Source organism: Herpailurus yagouaroundi, unplaced genomic scaffold (assembly GCF_014898765.1).
Source record: "Herpailurus yagouaroundi ecotype Mexico unplaced genomic scaffold, PumYag 67375, whole genome shotgun sequence".
Classification (NCBI taxonomy): Eukaryota; Metazoa; Chordata; class Mammalia; order Carnivora; family Felidae; genus Herpailurus; species Herpailurus yagouaroundi.
In genome coordinates this window covers 695,673-716,315 of record NW_024420192.1, presented here as the reverse complement: position 1 = coordinate 716,315, position 20,643 = coordinate 695,673, and positions in this window count along the sequence as shown.

The window sequence follows — 20,643 nt, the reverse complement described above, 5'->3', positions numbered from 1 at the left end:
AAATATTGTTAAAATGTCGATACTACCCAAAGCAATCTACATATTCAATGCAATACCTATCAAAATAACACCAGCATTCTTCCCAGAGCTAGAAAAAACAATCCTAAAATTTGTATGGAACCAGAAAAGACTCCCAATAGCCAAAGCAATCTTGAAAAAGAAACCAAAGCAGGAGGCATCACAATCCTGGACTTCAAGATGTATTACAGTGTTGTAATCATCAAGACAGTATGGTACTGGCACAAGAACAGACACTCAGATCAATGGAACAGAATAGAGGACCCTGAAATGGACTCATAAACGTACGGCCAACTAATCTTTGACAAAGCAGGAAAGAATATCCAATGACAAAGCAGGAAGGAATATTCAATGAAATAAAGTCTCTTCAGCAAGTGGTGCTGGGAAAACTGGACAGCGACATGCAGAAGAATGAACCTGGACCACTTTCTTACACCATACACAAAAATAAACTCAAAATGGAGGGAAGACCTCAATGAAAGACAGGAAGCGATCAAAATCCTCGAGGAGAAAGCAAGCAAAAACCTCTTTGATCTTGACCACAGCAGCTTCTTACTCAACACGTCTCCAGAGGCAAGGGAAACAAAAGCAAAAATGAATTATTGGGACCTCATCAAAATAAAAAGCTTCTGCACAGCAAAGGAAACGATCACCAAAACTAAAACGCAACTGACAGAATGGGAGAAGAGGTTTGCAAACGACATAGCAGAGAAAGAATTATTATCCAAAATCTAGTAATAACGTATCAAACTCAACACCCAAAAACCAAATAATCCAGTGAAGAAATGGGCAAAAAGACATGAATAGACACTTCTCCAAGAAGACATCCAGATGGCCAACCGACACATGAAAAAATGCTCAACATCACTCATCATCAGGGAAATACAAATCAAAACCGCAATGAGATACCACCTTACACCTGTCAGAATGGCTAACATTAACAACTCAGGCAAAAACAGATGTTGGCAAGGATGTGTAGAAAGAGGATATCTTTTGCATTGTTGGTGGGAAAGCAAGTCTGGAAAACAGTATGGAGGTTCTTCAAAGAGCTAAAAATAGAATTGCCCTATGACCCAGCAATTGCACTACTAGGTATTTACCCAAGGGATACAGGTGTGCTGTTCTGAAGGGACACATGCACCCCAATGTTTATAGCAGTGCTATCAACAATAGCCCAAGTATGGAAAGAGTACAAATGTCCATCGATGGATGAATGGATAAAGAAGATGTGGTATATATATACAATGGATTATTACTCGGCAATCAAAAGGAATGAAATCTTGCCATTTGCAACTATGTGGATGGAACTAGAGGGTATTATGCTAAGTGAAATTAGTCAGTGAAAGACAAGTACCATATGACTTCACTCATATGAGGACTTTAAGAGACAAAACGGATGAACATAAGGGAAGGGAAAGAAAAATAATATAAAAACAGGGAGGAGAGCAAAATATAAGAGGCTCATAAATATGGAGAACAAACAGAGGGTTACTGGAGGGGGATGTTGGAGGGGGATGGGCTAAATGGGTAAGGGGAACTAAGGAATCTACTCCTGAAATCAATGTTGCACCTTATGCTAACTAATTTGGATGTACATCAAAAATAAAATAAAGTAAAATAAATCCGAATATCTACTTCAAAAAAATAAAGCTGTAGTGAGCAAAACGGTATGGTGCTGGCACAAAAATAGACAGTTACATCAATGGAACAGATTAGAAAACTCAGAAATGTACTCATGACAATATAGTCAATTAATCTTCAACAAAGCAGGAAAGAATATCCAATGGTAAAAAGACAGTCTCTTCAACAAATGGAGTTGGGAAAACTGAATAGAAACATGCAGAAAAATGAAAGTGGACCACTTTCTGACCCTATACACAAAAATAAATTCAAAATTGATTAAAGTCTTATACATGAGACCTGAAACCATAACAATCCTAGAAGAGAACACAGACGGTAACCTCTTAGACATCAGCTATATTATTTATGGAAATTCTTTCTAAATTCCCAAGGCAATGAAAACAAAAGCAAAAATAAATAATTCAGACTGTTTTAAAATAAAAAGCTTTCTGCACAGCGAAGGAAACAATCAACAAAAGTATAAAGCAACTTATGGAATGGGAGAAAATATTCACTAATGAAATATCTGATAAAGGGCTAGTATCCAAGATATATAAAGAACTTATACAAATCAACACTCAAAAAACAAATAATACAATTTAAAAAATCAGCAAAGATATGAATAGACATTTTTCTAAAAAGGACATATGATGGCCAACAGACATATGAAAATTTGCTCAACCTCACTCATCATCAGGGAAACACAAATCAAAACTCCAATGAGATATCACCTCACACCTGTCAGAATGGCTAAAATCAATAATAAAAGAAAAAACAGGTATTGGTGAGTATGCGGAAAAAGGGGAACCCTCTTGCAGTCTTGGTGTGAATGCAAACTGGTGCAGCAACTTGAAAACAGTATGGAGGCTCCTCAAAATGTTAAAAGCAGAACTACCCTACAATCCAGCAATTGCACTACTAGGTATTTACCCAAAGAATACAAAAATACTATTTCAAAGGATTACACGCACTCCAGTATTTATAGCAGCATTATCTATAATAGCGAACATAATGAAGCAACCCACATGTCCATCAGTTGATGAATGGATAAAGAAGATATGGTATATATATATGTGTGTGTGTGTGTGTGTGTGTGTGTATAAAATCGAATATTAGTCATAAGGAAGAATGAATTCTTGCCATTTGTAATGATGTGTTTGAAGCCTGAGAGTATTCTGCTAAGTGAAATTAGAGAAAGACAGCATATGATTTCATTCATACATGCAATTTAAGAAACAACAAATGAGCAAAGGGTAACAAAGAGAGAGAGAGAAACAAATCAAGAAACTGACTCTTAACTATAGAGAACAAACTGATAGTTACCAGATGGGAAGCAGATGTGGGGATGGGTTAAGTAGGTGATGGGGATTAAAGAGTGTACTTATAGTGATGAGCACCAGGTGTTGCATGAAAATGTTGAATCACTGTTTTGTACACCTGAAAGTAACATTACACTGTATGTTAACTAACTGGAATTTAAATAAAAACAGAAACAAATCAAAAGGAAAAATCCTACCAAGACTGAAACACTAAGAGATGGAAAGTCTGAATGAACAATAACAAATGAGGCAATTGAATTAGTAATCAAACACCTCCCAACACAGAAAATCCCAGGACTATATGGTTTCACTGGTGTATTCTAGCAAACATTTAAAGCAGAATTAATGTCAATCCTTCTCAAACTCTTCCCAAAAAAAAATGAAGAAAAAAGAAGGAAAACTCCCAAACTATGTTACAAGTCCATCATTATCTTAACATCTATGAGATAATAGAAACATAGAAACATATATATTGGTCTCTGCCTCTGATTCCTGATGCACAGCTCCTGAAACCCTTGTAATTTCCTAAGTGATAAGAGCACAAGGAACATCATTTGTTCTAATATTTGGTCTTTGACCCCAGTTCCTCTCACAGAGCTCCTGAAACTCTTATAATTTCCAGGGTAATAGGAGTGTTTTTTTTGTTGTTGTTGTTCTAATGAGGCAGCTCTGGGCAGGCTGCTGGATGGCTTCTAGGTGAGGGCTGGTCACTGGAAAGACCAAGCCATGAATAGAAGCTAAGAATTTTCATTCCTACCTCATTCTCTTGAGAAGAGAGAAGGGCTGAAAATAGAGTTCATGATCAATCATGCTTACACGATGGAGCCTCCATAAAATCCCAAAAGTACAGGGTTCTGACATCTTCCAGTTTGGTGCACATGTGGTAGTGCTGGGAGAGTGGCATACACTTTTTCCATACTTTGCCCTATATATCTCTTCTATTTGGCTGTTCCTGGGTTATATCATTTTACAATAAACTGATGATCTATTAAGTAAAATTCTATGAGTTTTGTGAGCCACACTAGCAAATTAGTAAAACACAAGGAAAAGATCACTGGAGCCTCCAATCTATATATAGTATGTTGATCAGAAGCAAAGGTGATAACCTGGGCTTGCAAATGGCATTTGAATTGGTGAAGGAGGGAGTCTTGTAGGACTGAACTTTTAACCAGTGGAATATGATGCTATCTCCAAGCAAATAGTGTCAGAATTGAGTTGAATTCTTGGACTCTTTGCTGGTGTCTAAGAATTTCTTGGTGGTATAGGGAAATACTTCCACACATTTGGTGACCAGAAATGAAGTGTTTTGTGTTAGTAGTAAAGGTGACTCAGAGGAAAGAAATACTGTTGGGAAGAGCTGGGTTTTTCCTTATACAGAGGTAGAAACATTAGGTTTTTCCATTATTACATCAAAGCCAGACAAGGATATCACTAGAAAAGAAAATTACAGACCAATATCCCTGATTAACATGGATGCAAAATGTTCAAAAAAAATACTAGCAATCTGAATTCAACAGCACATTAAAAGGTTCATACAGGGGCGCCTGGGTGGCGCAGTCGGTTAAGCGTCCGACTTCAGCCAGGTCACGATCTCGCGGTCCTTGAGTTCGAGCCCCGCGTCGGGCTCTGGGCTGATGGCTCAGAGCCTGGAGCCTGTTTCTGATTCTGTGTCTCCCTCTCTCTCTGCCCCTCCCCCGTTCATGCTCTGTCTCTCTCTGTCCCAAAAAAATAAATAAACGTAAAAAAAAAAAAAAAAGTTCATACACCATGATGAAGTTGGATTTATAGCTGTGATGCAAGATGGTTCAACATATGCAAATCAATAAATGTGATACACCACATAAATAAAATGAAAAATAAAAATCATATGAGCATCCCAATATATGCAAAAAATCACAAAATTAAACATCTCTTTATGATAAAGACCCTCAACAAGTTGATTATAGAAAATACAGGTCTTGGGGCGCCTGGCTGGCGCAGTCGGTTAAGCGTCCGACTTCAGCCAGGTCACGATCTCGCGGTCCGTGAGTTCGAGCCCCGCGTCGGGCTCTGGGCTGATGGCTCAGAGCCTGGAGCCTGTTTCCGATTCTGTGTCTCCCTCTCTCTCTGCCCCTCCCCCATTCATGCTCTGTCTCTCTCTGTCCCAAAAATAAATAAACGTTGAAAAAAAATTAAAAAAAAAGAAAAGAAAAGAAAATACAGGTCTCAACACAATAAAGGCCATGTATGATAAACCCACACCCAACATCATACTCAGTGGTGAAAGGTTGAAAGCTTTTTCTTTAAGATCAGGAACAAGATAAGCATGCCTACACTCACCATCCTTATTTAACATCATATTGGAAGTCTTAAACAGAACAATTAGGCAAGAAAAAAAACCTAAAAGCCACCCAGTTAAGAAAGGTAGAAGTAAAATTGTCTTTGTTTACAGATGATATGATTTTATATATAGAAAACCCTAAAGAGCCCCCCAAAAAACTGATAGAACAAATTAATTAATTTAGTGAAGTTGTAAGGATACAAAATCAGCATACAGAAATCTATTGCTTTTGTACACTAAGAAAACATCTGAAAAAGAAATAGTGAAAACAATCCCATTCACAATAAGATCCAAAAAAATAAGATATTTAGGAATACATTTTTCAAGGAGGTGAAAAATCTGTACACTGAAAACTAATGAAAGAAACAGAAGAAAACACAAACAAATGAAAAGATAGCCCATGTTTATGGATCAGAATGATTCATATTATTAAAATGTCCATACTACCCAAAGCTTTGGGTGTCTATACATTCAATAAAATCCGTATCAAAATCCCAATGTCATTTTTCACAGAAATATAAAAAATCCTGATTACAAAATAGAGAGAGGAGCTTAATAGACATTTTTCCAAAGAAAACGTACAAATGGTCAACATATACATGAAAATGTGTTCAACATCATTAATCATCAGGAAAATGTAAATCAAAACCACTATGAGATATTATCTTACACCTGTTAGAATGGTTATTAAAAACAAAAGGGACTCTTAAAAACTGAGAATAAACTGAGGGTTGATGGGGGTGGGAAGGAGGGGAAAGTGGGTGATGGGCATTGAGGAGGGCACCTGTTGGGATGAGCACTGGGTGTTGTATGGAAACCAATTTGACAATAAATTTCATAATAAAAAAAAACACAAGGGATAAGAATTGCTGTCAAATATGTAGAGAAAAGGGAACCCTTGTACACCATTGACGGGAATGTAAATCAGTGCAGCCACGATAAAAAACAGCATGGAGTTTCCTCAAAATAAATAAATAAATAAATAAATAAATAAATAAATAAATAAATAAATAAAAATAGAACTATCATATATATGATCTAGCAATCTCACTTCTGGGTATATATTTAAAGGAAATGAAATTAGGATCTTAAGGAGATATCTGCACTCCCATGTTCATTACAGCGCTGTTCACAACAGCCAAACTATGGAAACAACCTAATTGTCTGTCTACAGATGAATAAAGAAGATGTGATGTATTGAATTCCACATAATAGAATATTATTAGGCCATGGAAATAAGAAAATCATGGCATTTGTGATAACATGGGTGGACCTTGAAGCCATTATTCTAAGTGAAATAAGTCAGAGAAAGACAATTTCTGTGATGGCACTCATGTGGAATCTAAAAACAATGGATTCATAGCAAAAGACGGTAGAACAGCAATTTACAAGAGCTAAGGGGTGGGAGAAATGGGGAGATATTGGACAAAGATTACAAACCATCAGTTATAAGATGATAAGTTCTCAGGATCTCGTGTACAGCATAGTGATTATAGCTGACAATACTTTATTGTATATTGTATATTTGAAAGTTGCTACTGAGTACAATTTTAATGTTTTAACCATACAACAACAACAGAATGGTAATTATGTGAGACAAAGAATGTAACTAACCTGTAATACTTGAAAGTATTAGAATGTTTTAAATAGTGGTAAAAAAATAACATAAAATTTGCCATCTTAACCATTTAAATGTGTACAATTCAGTAGTGTTAACTGTATTCATATTGCTGTACAACAGATCTCTAGAACATTTTCATCTTGAAAAACTGAAACTCCATACCCATAGAACTACAACTCCCTATTTCTTGTTCTCCCAGCTCCCAGCAACTACCATTCTAGTTTTTGTTTACATGAGTTTGACCACTTTAGATAGCTCATATAAGTGTATTCATACAGTATTTGTCTTTTTTAATGTCCTCAAGATTCATCCATATTATAGCATGTGACAAGATTTCATTCTTTTTAAGGTTGAGTAATACTCTATTTTATGTATATATAACATTTTGTTTATTCATTCATTGATGGATATTTGGGTTGCTTCCACTTCTTGACTATGAACATGGGTGTGTCAATATCCCTTTGAGATCGTGTTTTCAATTCCTTTGGATATATATTCAGAATTGGAATTGCTGAATTATATAGTAATTCTATTTTTAGTTTTTTACGGGAACTTCCATACTGTTTTCTATAATGGCTGCATGTTCCCTCCAACTATGCACAAGGATGCACATACACTTTGGGGCCATTTGTATATCTTCTTTGGAGAAATGTCTATTCAAGTCCCTTGCCCATTTTTAAATTGGGTTGTTCGGGTGGTTTTTGTTGTTGAGTTGTAGGTATTCTTTATATATCCTGGATATTAACCCCTTATCAGATGTATGATTCATAAATATTTCCTCCTATTCATTCCATAGATTGCCTTTTCACTCTGATTACTTTTTTTGATGTTCAGAAATTTTTACATTTGATATACAAATGGCCAGTAAGAACATGAAAAAGTGCTCAACATCAATAATCATTAATACAAAATAAAACTACATTGAGATACCACCTCATATCCATTAAGATTGTTACTAAGAAAAAAGAAAACACAGAAAATAACAAGTGTTGATGAGGAATCAGAGAAATTGTAAACTTTGTGTATTGTTGGTGGGAATGTAAAATGGTGTAGATGATTTAGAATTAAAAAAAATAATTATATAATCCAATTATCCTAATTCTGGATATATATCCAACAAAAATTAAGAGCAGGATCTTGAGTTCATTTTTGCATGTATTGTTAGGTAAGGGTCCAATTTCATTCTTTTCCATGTGGATATTTAGTTTTCCCAGCACCATTTATTGAAGACACTGTATGATGAGTGATGTTTTAATTAAAAACTATATATTTTCATATTATTTTAATATGTTAATAATTTAAGAGAAATCTTAAATGTTCTCACCACAAAAAGAAATGGTAATTACGTGAGGTGATGGAGGCATTAACTAACCTTATTGTGGTAATAATTTCACAATATACATTTGTGTCAAATTGTCACATTGTATACCTTAAACTTACACATTGTTATATGTCAATTATATCTCCATAAAGTTGAGAAAACTAAACTTCATAGACTGTACACACAAAATAATAATCTATATAAGAAAAAACTTGATAAATTATACTACCTTCATCCAAATTAAAAACTTTTGCTCGGTTCAAAATTCTGCTGAAAAGTTGAAAAGACAAGCTGCAGATTGTAAGAATATATTTGCAAACAACAAATCCAACAAAGGACTAGTACCTAGAATGTATAAAGAATACTCAAAAGTCAACAGTAATAAAGCAAATCGCCCAATTAGAAGATGCACAAAATACATGAAGAGACACTTTATCAAAGAAGATATATAGATAGCAAATAAGCACATGAAATATATTCAACATTACTAGCAACCAAAAAATGCAAATTAAGACTACAATGAAATATCACTACACACATCTCAGAATGAGAAAAATAAGTCTCAATAAATTTTAAAAGATTAAAGTCATACAAAGTATATTCTCTGACCAAATGGAATTAAATTAGAAATCAATAACCAAAGATTTCTGGAAAATCAACAAATATTTGGCAACTAAATAACACACTTCTAAGTAACTCAAAGATCAAAGAAGAAGTCAAAAGGGAAATTAGAATGTATTATATGCTAAATGAAAACAAAAATACAACATAACAAAATTTGTGGGATGCCACTAAAGCAGTATTTCCTTGGGGAAATTTTAGAGCACTAAAGGTGCTTCTTCTTCAGAAAGAAGTGCATTCTTAGAAAAGGTGCATTCTTCTTAGAAAAGAAGAGTAATTTCCATTCAACAACATCAGTTTCCATCTTAAGAAACTACAAAGAAAGAGGGGCGCCTGGGTGACTCAATCATCTGACTCTTGGTTTCAGCTCAGGTCATGATCTCATGGTTCATAGATTCAAGCCCTGTGTTGGACTCTGCGCTGACTGTGTGGAACCTGCTTGGAATTCTCTCTCTCTCGCTCTCGCTCTCGCTCTCTCTGTCCCTCCTGTGCTCATGCTGTCTCTGTGTCTCTCAAAATAAACAAATAAACATAAAAAAAGAAACTAGAAAGAGAGCAAAATAAACCAAAAGTAAGTGAATGAAAGATATAGTAAGGATTAAGTGTAAAAATAAATGAAACAGAAAACAGTAAAATAATGGAGAAAATCAGTGAAAGCAAAAGTTGGTTCTTTTTGAGAACATGAATACAATTGATACAATTTTGGCCAGACTGATCAGGAAAACTGGGAAAAGACACAAATCACTAATATCAAGAATGAGAGTGATGATGTCACTAAAGATTCTGCAAAAAGGATGAAAAAGGAACATTATGAACAACTTTATGACAATGGATTCAAAAATTTAGATGAAATAGATAAACTCCTTGAAGGACACAATCAAAGCTCATTCACTGTGATGTCATCTGGAGCTTGAGGTCCTCTTCCGGGCTCACTAGTTGTTGGCAGAATTTATTTATTTGCAGCTGTAAGACTGAGGCTTTATTTTATTGCTGGCTGTTGGTTGTAGGTGACTCTCAGCTTCTAGAGGATAACCTCACATCTTAGCCATGTTGTCCATGTGATTTCATTAACATGTGGACTTAAGAAACAAAACAAACTAGCAAAGGGGGGTGGGAAAGAGAGAGAGAGGCAAACCAAGAAACAAAATCTTAACTATAGAGAACAAACCGATGGTTACCAGGAGGGAGGTGGGTGTGGGGATGGGTTAAATAGGGGTTAAGGAGTGCACTTGTTATGGTAAGAACTGGGTGTTGTATGGAAGTGTTGAATCACTATATTGTACACCTGAAGCTAATATTACACTGCATTATAACTAACTGGGATTTAAATAAAAACTCAAAGAAAAACCTGCTTGGTCATTATGATGAATCCCTTTTGGAGTATCTGTGCAGTTCATATGGCTCCTTAAATTGCCCCCATTTCCCAGTTTCTTTCTTATAGGGGTGGGATCCTGTCAGTGAATGTGATATATAAATGTTGTTCCAATCCTAGGCCTAAGTTGATTGGCCTAAGGATGAGCACCTGACTATTTAGAAGCCCTTCCCAAAAATTTGAAGTTGAAAGAGAAAGAGAGAAGAGAGAGAGAGAGAGAGAGAGAGAGAGAGAGAGAGAGATTGTTTTCCCCCTGTGGTTGAACCTTAGAAAGTAAACAATAGGGGTACCTGGGTGGTTCAGTTGGTTGAGCCTCCGACTTTGACTCAGGTCATGATTTCACAGTTCGTGAGTTCGAGCCCCACATTGGGCTTGGTGCTGTCAGCGTGGAGCCCGCTTTGGATGCTCTGTCCTCCACCCCACCCCATCTATGCTTGTCTGATGATCACGCTCTATCAAAAATAAGTAAACATTAAAAAAAAGAAAGTAAATAATGATGCCATGGCTCTGTAAGGAAATTGTATTTCTCCATACTTTTGTGGAGCTAAGAAAACTGTTCATCAGAGAGAGTGAAGCAAAAAGAAAAATTATAAAGAGAACGATAAATGATATTATCTACATCTAAAAAGAATGATCAATGATATTGTCTACCTAAAGACTTTTCAGTTGCCTGTTCTGGTCCATTCCTGAAATTCAATAACATTCTTGACCTTGGGTTTAGTTAGACACCTCTAATTCCTTATAATAAATTTCCCTATTTTGCTGGAAGTAGCATACATTGGTTTCTGTTACCTGTAACTGAAGAATCTTGGTATAGAAACTTTAGTCAGGTTGTCATGCCTAAGTCTCTGGACCAATTTTTTTAAATTTGTCTTTTAGCACTGTGTCTGGAACAACGTCTAAGAACACCCTCTATCCTCCATGCTTCAGTCTATTCTCTAGGCCCTTTCTTTGCACTGGCTGACATGCTGTAGATAAGTTAGTTACTGTTGGTGAGGGATTGAGTCAGAGCCAAGTCGCAAGCCCGCACCAGCAAAGTAGCTGCATTTATTTCCAGTCTGTAGCAGTAGATAATTTATATACACATTTAGAGTAGGTTAGGAGACTGTTGCAGGAAAAATGGAAGGATGGAGACTTCCAGAGTGAATATAGACACCAGATTAGTAGAGGAATGAAACACATTTATTAGACAATCTGTAGGATCTCAGCCAGGGACCTCAGGACAGAGCAGAGAACTCTGGGTCAATTCTTCCAACATCAAGTTGTCATGATAGACAAATGGCTTTATGGGCCATAGGTTTGCTTCTGAGGCGGGGAGGGCAGAAATACAAGAAGAGCTAAGGAGTAAGTAACCAGATAAGACAGGGAGTCCAAGTCAGGGAAATAAGAGGTAAGAAGGTGAAGGGGCAAGGTGACAGGATTGAAGAAAAATAAGGTAGAAAGTCCTACAGATAAACTGGAGCATTCTAAAAGCACTAAGTCAGGAACTAGTTGACTCATCTGGAGGTTAGCCAAACTAGACAGGTAGCTCCATGTTGTGTTGATATAGCTAGCAGAGCCAAGAGCTTTCAATGCAGTGATTTGGCTTTCCTGATTATTTTTGCAAGACTACACTCCCACCACTATACTTATATCAACATGACTTGGATCAGCTCCTTTGTAATTGCCACAATAGCCCTTCAACCTACATCAACTGATCCTGAATTCTATTAGAGGTCTCCATTTCTCTGCATCCCTGTTTTCAGGCAAAATATTTATAGATATATCACAGCTGTGCTTCTGACTAAGATCTATCATTATTTTGTACACGTCTAAATATAAATGAAATCCATTTTTGTGTTTGGTCATTTTATCCCAGGGAAAAATGTTCTATTATAATCCATGAGAAATTCAAAAAAGAACAGAGTATTTACTCAGGCTCAATTGGCTTCAAGAAACCCACTTAAGCTAACTCATATAAAGTGAAGTTTATTCTAAGGCTATGAGTAGAACAGGGTAGAAGTAGTACATAAATCCAAGAATAAGCACTAATAGGAACAGACCTCACCAAAATTAGAGTGGGGGGATAGTTGTGCTTTAATTTAGCCCTAGAGAATTTCAGTAAGAGTTTAGAGTCTTCATTCTAGTGTCCAAGTGGCTCTTCTTTCCACCCCACCACAACTTGACTGCCTCTAATTACTCATTATTACTCACAAATCTCCCTGTACAAGGCCTATCATAGCTTCTTCAGCCCCAGCTATACCTTATGATCTTTTAGCTATAATAATTCACTATTTGTTTTGTTATTGTAGTTTTCTATTTCATATTTTTTAGTTAAGAAACGAAGTATCTGATTAGCCCAGCTAGTTCTTTCAAGGCAGCCCATACAGGACAGTTTATACCCATAGAAACGTCTTTCTTTCTTCCTCCCTTTCTTTCTTTCTTTCTTTCTTTCTTTCTTTCTTTCTTTTTTTCTTTCTTCCTCACCACAAAAATTTACTGTGGTGGGGGAGGGAAAACAGGTTGAGTCATGTGGTTAAAAAAGTGTGGCTACTTAGCCAGCACTAGTGATCTGGAAGAGCATAAAATAGTGGAATATGACATAAGGTAGAAGGAGGAAAAATGGCTAAGATACTGGTGCCTACAACAAAGAAAACTAACATGAGGAGTCAATGTAACCCTGACAGGGTCTTCGAACCAAACAGTAGAAAGGTTGCTTTGGGGCTCCCTTACAGGAACATTTATTGCACATCTACTTTGGAACAATCAATATAAATTCACTGACTCACTTTTACGATCTTTTTTTTTTAATATGAAATTTATTGTCAAATTGGTTTCCATACAACAACCAGTACTCATCCCAACAGGTACCCTCCTCAATGCCCATCACCCACTTTCCCCTCCCTCCCACCCCCCATCAACCCTCAGTTTGTTCTCAGTTTTTAAGAGTTTCTAATGGTTTGCTTCCCTCACTCTCTCTTTTTTTTCCCTTCCCCTCCTCCATAGTCTTCTGTCAAGTTTCTCAGGAACAACACATAAGAGTGAAACCATATGGTATCTGTCTTTCTCTGTATGGCTTATTTCACTTAGCATAACACTCTCCAGTTCCATCCATGTTGCTACAAAAGGCCACATTTCATTCTTTCTCATTGCCAAGTAGTATTCCATTGTGTATGTAAACCACAATTTCTTTATCCAATCATCAGTTGATGGACACTTAGGCTCTTCCCATCCTTTGGCTATTGTTGAAAGTGCTGCTACAAACATTGGGGTACAAGTGCCCCTATGCATCAGCACTCCTGTATCCCTTGGGTAAATTCCTAGCAGTGCTATTGCTGGGCCATAGGGTAGAACTATTTTTAATTTTTTGAGGAACCTCCACACTGTATCCCAGAGTGGCTGCACCAGTTTGCATTCCCACCAACAGTGCAAGAGGGTTCCTGTTTCTCCACATCCTCTCCAGCATCTATAGTCTCCTGATTTGTTCATTTTAGCCACCCTGACTGGCGTGAGGTCTTATATTATCACTGAGGAATAATTATTATTAACGCAATTGTAGAAATAAACTAAAGCCCAAAGAGTAACTGTCTAAACTTATGAACAAATAAATGACAAAGAATATAAGCTTAGGACGTCTAAGATCTATTCCACATGTTCTTGTTAGAGAACAGGAAACCCTCATAGGTGAGTATGCATAGTGGTCTTCTTTGTGGAGGTAGGCCCCTAAGTAGAAAGTCATGCAAATATCCTGGGAAGTTTGGTTAGCCTTTTGGGGACATCTGAGTTGGCATGGTTTTGAAACTGGGCAAGTCATGTAAGTTCTAACAATAAGCCAGATGTGGAAGGATGAGAGACCTGGGGAAATACATGCTGTCAGACAGAGGGTATGTGAAAACAATTACTTTAAAATGAGTAACTTTGACTTCCCCTCCAATAACCAGCCCAGAAAAAGAGACTTTGAGGGCCTCTGGACATCAAGCAAAGCCCTGGAAATTAGCCCTCAGTGGTAATAATTTTATTGCATAAGAGGACTGAGGGAGTAAGGCACAGGAGAACTCACTTTGGAGTTTTACCTCCATTTTGAGGCACAGAGTAACCCAGAAGACAGTGTTGTGTATTCCCAGGGAAAGGCAGATTAGGTACTCCTAATTATTCTTCCATACTCCTCTCTTCATTCCTCTCCCTCCATAGGAGAGGCTGGGGTGGGTGGATGGACGGGGGGTGCACAAGGATTCTGGCTCAGCTTCTGCAGGCTTCATGCCTCCATTTTGGGACTGTGGTGCCATTACTGCCCAGTTTTCCTTGGGGGACAGAGGGGGCCTGGGGGCAGCAGGTACTGACTCCAGGAGCAGCAAGCAGACTTTCTGAGAAGTCAGGGGGAAATGAGAGATTCACTTATCTCCCTACTTTCTGTAAGGAAGGGTGGAAAGATCCTTGGAGAAGGGCTGGAAAACTGGCACTTAGTTCCTGTCAGGGCCTCCCTTTCCCCATCTGTAAAGCAGGTATAAGAGCAGCTGCCTCTCAGGGTTGCAGGGGGTGGATAAAATGTGATGAGGGATATTGGAGCACCTGTGAACTGTAAGTTGCCCACCCAAAGGTGAGGGCACCCTGTTATCATTGAAGGGAGTCTCTGTGTGTTCATGGAGCCAAAGGAAGAAGGAAGTGTGTCTGTGCATGGGGGGGTGGGGGTGGGGCGAATGAGGAGGCTAGTAGTTGAAAGATGTCTCAGTGACAGAAGGAAACTCTGGCCTTTGCAAGGCTTTGAGGTAGATGGAACTGCAGGGCTGAGCCTCCCAGAAGACTCCATCCTAGGGGAGGAAGAGTGTATGTGGCTGAGTGGGAGAGGGGAGTGGGAGTGGTTACCCTCTCCCTCTCTTTCACTCCCACTTGGGCAAATGGCTGAAGGAAGCAGGTTGATGGAGAGTAGGGTGGAGGAGTGTCAGATGGGGAGCAAATTGAGGAGGGGGCTCTTAGAGTCAATCTGGTCCGTTCATGTTTGGGGGAGGTTTCTCAAGCCTAGGAAATCCCACTAGTATACCTGTGTGAACCTAGGGCAGCTGGTGGGGGCTCACTTTCACCCTGAGTGGTATCCAGGGACCATGTGGTGAGGGAGCAGACCTGAGCTGGGAGCTCTCACCCACGTGGTTGCCCACCCCTCCCCAGGAGTTCTGGGGACAGCTATTATGGGGGACTCTTGGGATTGAGGAGTTGGTCAATTCTTTGGAAGAAGCAGCCTCATTGTGCTAACTTGCGTGGGGGAGGCGCCCCACAGGCCCTGCCCAGGGTTGGAGGTTGGAGAGGCAGGCGGAGGGGGATGGCTGCTCTGGACCCAAGCGTTTCCTGGAGGCGATTCCCACCCCCCCCCCCCAGTCCCCGCATCTCTGAGAGCCCCTTGCGCAGAACCGCTTAGATCCTTCACCAGCTGCAGGCTGACTCTAACCTTGGGGCCTTGGGGCCAGATCAGGTAAGGGGAAGAGAGAAGAGGGTCTCAGGTAGGACAGAGTTGTCGCTGGTCCGGCCCGGATCGCCTCCAGGGCTCGGGACCAAGCGCTAGGTGGGGGCAGCGACACTGCAGTCCCCGGTGGTGGTGGTCTGGGCGGGGCAGTGGGGGCAGGGGGATGGAGGAGGAGCGCAGCCTGGGACACACGGCGGTTGCGGTCTATTCATCTGGCTCTCTGAGCAGTTGGCAGGACCTGGCGCTGGGTTCTCTAGCCTTTCTTCCCGCCCCCTTTCCCTGGGCGGGCCTGATTCCCATCTGAGTATAGCAGGGTCAGATACATCTCTGTGGCGCGTCTCCCGGGTTCTTACCCTCCCCAGACGCGGAAGTGGATGGAGGGCCACAGGGTGGAGGAGGCAGGAACCTTGCCCTTTCCCACCCAGTGTAGCCAGAGGACGGTGGCAGAACCAAGCGATGCCCGGGACCCGCGGGACCACAGCCCCATCTCCATCTCCAGGCACTCCCTGAGTGTAGGGTAGGCATGGAGACCTGGTGGGAAGGGATACCTGTTAGCACCCCCATTCCCGGATCCCAGGGCCCAGTCGTTTTGAAGGCAGTGTAGCGTGGGTGTGCAGTGGGAAAAGGAGGGTAGCAATTGCCTGTCTCTAGTCTCCAATCCCTGGAGCAGTTAGGCCTGGGGAACAAGTAGGCGCTGGGCTGGGGACACTCGCTGGACAGGTGCTGTCAGTCCACATGTCCTACTGGCCAGGCAAGAGTGTTGCTGGGCTCAGCTCTACCCTCCCTCCCCACAGCTGGACTCTGACACTTGTTAGACGTGAGCAATGGGCTAATTTTATCTGACTGAGCTCTGGCTCAGCAGGAAACGGACACTGAGGAGTGCATAGTTCTTCTGGGTGGATCTGATCAGGAGGAAGCCAGTCATAAAGCAGTGGGGAGTGCGACCTTCATCCTGGAGGGAGCGCATCTTCAGAGAGGACCAAATTTTAGTGTCGAGGCCTGTGCGCTCCAGGTTGCTGTGGCAAAATTGGAATCCAGAGCCTGTCATTGGGTCCTGGTTGTTCACATTGGGACACTTAGGATGAAAGGTGTCAAGGAACTAGGTCCATTAGAGGACCAAAGTATGAGAATCCTCTCTCTGCAAAGATCAGGGACATTTTCATCAAATCTGTTAGGTACGTTTAGAGCTGGAAAACGTGCCATTTGAGAGTGTGGAGATCAGTAATCCAAAGAGGAGAGTCCAGACAGATCACCTATCCTGAGAGGACAGAAGCAGAGAGCAGAAACGCTAACATAAGACCAGGGAAATTATCCAGAAAAGTAAGAGGGAAAAATCCTGGACAGTTACATAAAATGGGTAAGATATGATGGTTGCACTCTTCCTTCAGGAGAGCTGGCTGATTTTAAAGGACTAACACAAGTACTAGCACCACCTCTCTTACTAGACTTCCCTCCTTCTGAGCTAGGCCAAACTTCTCTGAGTTTGACGAATAGAAGGCTTAGATTCATTCTGAGGGGATTCTTGGCTTGAGAGGTGAGCATTTCTGACATTATTTCAGGTTCTCCTAACACTTCTCAATGGAGCAATCCTACAACTAGTCAGTGTTAGCAAATGGGAACTTTATTTCTTCTCCTAATGAAAACAGCTTCATTGTTAGTTTTGATCATAAAAATGATATATTTCATAAAGTATTGCTTAGTAAAAACAGAAATATGTGGGGAAAATGTGGATACTGTCCTCCCCTCTCTGCTTTTTTGGTAAATCAATAATCAAAAAACTCCCTAAATATGTGTGTGTATATCTAGATAGGATTTGGGGAATATAGAGAAAAACATGGAAGAGTATGCAAATTTTTAATATAGGTTACATATGGTAAGGTGGAGGTCATGGTGCCATGGAAGGGAGGAAGATAGGGAAAAAAATGGAAAGAAAAAATGGAAAAGAAAAAAAGCCACATTAGAAAAGAAATAATGTGATCACAATTGTGACTTTACATTAAAAAGTTGCAGACTCGGGAGAGGGGAGGAAGATGGCGGCGTAGGAGGACGCTGGGCTCACCGCGCGTCCTGCTGATCACTTAGATTCCACCTACACCTGCCTAAATAACCCAGAAAACCACCAGAGGATTAGCAGAACGGAGTCGCCAGAGCCAAGCTCAGACGAGAGGCCCACGGAAGAGGGTAGAAAGGGCGGCGAGGCGGTGCGCGTTCCACGGACTGGCGGGAGGGAGCCGGGGCGGAGGGGCGGCTCGCCGGCCAAGCAGAGCCCCCGAGTCTGGCTTGCAAAAAGCGGAGGGGCCTGACGGACTGTGTTAGGACAGCAAGCGCAACTTAGCGTCTGGGAGGTCATAAGTTAACAGCTCTACTCAGAAAGCGGGAAGGCTGGAGGACAAAGGGAAGGAAAGCTGCTGAGCCCCCGGGACGACAGAGCTCAGTTTGGTGGGGAACAAAGGCGCTCGCCAGCGCCATCTTCCCCGCCCATCCCCCAGCCAAAATCCCAAAGAGAACCAGTTCCTGCCAGGGAACTTGCTCGCTCCACGCAAACACCCAACTCTGCGCTTCTGCGGAGCCAAACCTCCGGCAGCGGATCTGACTCCCTGCTGCTGCCACAGGGCCCCTCCTGAAGTGGATCACCTAAGGAGAAGCAAGCTAAGCCTGCCCCTCCTGCCCCTGCGCACCTTGCCTACCCACCCCAGCTAAGACGCCAGATCCCCAGCATCACAAGCCTGGCAGTGTGCAAGTAGCCCAGACAGGCCACCCCACCCCACAGTGAATCCCGCCCCTAGGAGAGGGGAAGAGAAGACACGCACCAGTCTGACTGTGGCCCCAGCGGTGGGCTGGGGGCAGACATCAGGTCAGACTGCGGCTCCGCCCACCAACTCCAGTTATACACCACAGCACAGGGGAAGTGCCCTGCAGGTCCTCACCACGCCAGGGACTATCCAAAATGACCAAGCGGAAGAATTCCCCTCAGAAGAATCTCCAGGAAATAACAACAGCTAATGAGCTGATCAAAAAGGATTTAAATAATATAACAGAAAGTGAATTTAGAATAATAGTCATAAAATTAATCGCTGGGCTTGAAAACAGTATAGCTGACAGCAGAGAATCTCTTGCTACAGAGATCAAGGGACTAAGGAACAGTCACGAGGAGCTGAAAAACGCTTTAAATGAAATGCATAACAAAATGGAAACCACCACAGCTCGGATTGAAGAGGCAGAGGAGAGACTAGGTGAACTAGAAGATAAAGTTATGGAAAAAGAGGAAGCTGAGAAAAAGAGAGATAAAAAAATCCAGGAGTATGAGGGGAAAATTAGAGAACTAAGTGATACACTAAAAAGAAATAATATACGCATCATTGGTATCCCAGAGGAGGAAGAGAGAGGGAAAGGTGCTGAAGGGGTACTTGAAGAAATCATAGCTGAGAACTTCCCTGAAGTGGGGAAGGAAAAAGGCATTGAAATCCAAGAGGCACAGAGAACTCCCTTCAGACGTAACTTGAATCGATCTTCTGCACGACATATCATAGTGAAACTGGCAAAATACAAGGATAAAGAGAAAATTCTGAAAGCAGCAAGGGGTAAACGTGCCCTCACATATAAAGGGAGACCTATAAGACTCGTGACTGATCTCTCTTTTGAAACTTGGCAGGCCAGAAAGAGTTGGCACGAGATTTTCAGTGTGCTAGACAGAAAAAATATGCAGCCGAGAATCCTTTATCCAGCAAGCCTGTCATTTAGAATAGAAGGAGAGATAAAGGTCTTCCCAAACAAACAAAAACTGAAGGAATTTGTCACCACTAAACCAGCCCTACAAGAGATCCTAAGGGGGACCCTGTGAGACAAAGTACCAGAGACATCACTACAAGCATAAAACATACAGACATCACAATGACTCTAAACCCATATCTTTCTATAATAACACTGAATGTAAATGGATTAAATGCGCCAACCAAAAGACATAGGGTATCAGAATGGATAAAAAAACAAGACCCATCTATTTGCTGTCTACAAGAGACTCATTTTAGACCTGAGGACACCTTCAGATTGAGAGTGAGGGGATGGAGAACTATTAATCATGCTACTGGAAGCCAAAAGAAAGCTGGAGTAGCCATACTTCTATCAGACAAACTAGACTTTAAATTAAAGGCTGTAACAAGAGATGAAGAAGGACATTATATAATAGTGACAGGGTCTATCCATCAGGAAGAGCTAACAATTATAAATGTCTATGCGCCGAATACCGGAGCGCCCAAATATATAAAACAATTACTCATAAACATAAGCAACCTTATTGATAAGAATGTGGTCATTGCAGGGGACTTTAACACCCCACTTACAGCAATGGATAGATCATCTAGACACACGGTCAATAAAGAAACAAGGGCCCTGAATGAGACATTGGATCAGATGGACTTGACAGATATATTTAGAACTCTGCATCCCAAAGCAAGAGAATATACTTTCTTCTCGAGTGCACATGGAACATTCTCCAAGATAGATCATATACTGGGTCACAAAACAGCCCTTCATAAGTTTACAAGAATTGAAATCATACCATGCACACTTTCAGACCACAATGCTATGAAGCTTGAAATCAACCACAGAAAAAAGTCTGGAAAACCTCCAAAAGCATGGAGGTTAAAGAACACCCTACTAACGAAGGAGTGGGTCAACCAGGCAATTAGAGAAGAAATTAAAAAATATATGGAAACAAACGAAAATGAAAATACAACAATCCAAATGCTTTGGGACGCAGCGAAGGCAGTCCTGAGAGGAAAATACATTGCAATCCAGGCCTATCTCAAGAAACAAGAAAAATCCCAAATACAAAATCTAACAGCACACCTAAAGGAAATAGAAGCAGAACAGCAAAGGCAGCCTAAACCCAGCAGAAGAAGAGAAATAATAAAGATCAGAGCAGAAATAAACAATATAGAATCTAAAAAAACTGTAGAGCAGATCAACGAAACCAAGAGTTGGTTTTTTGAAAAAAT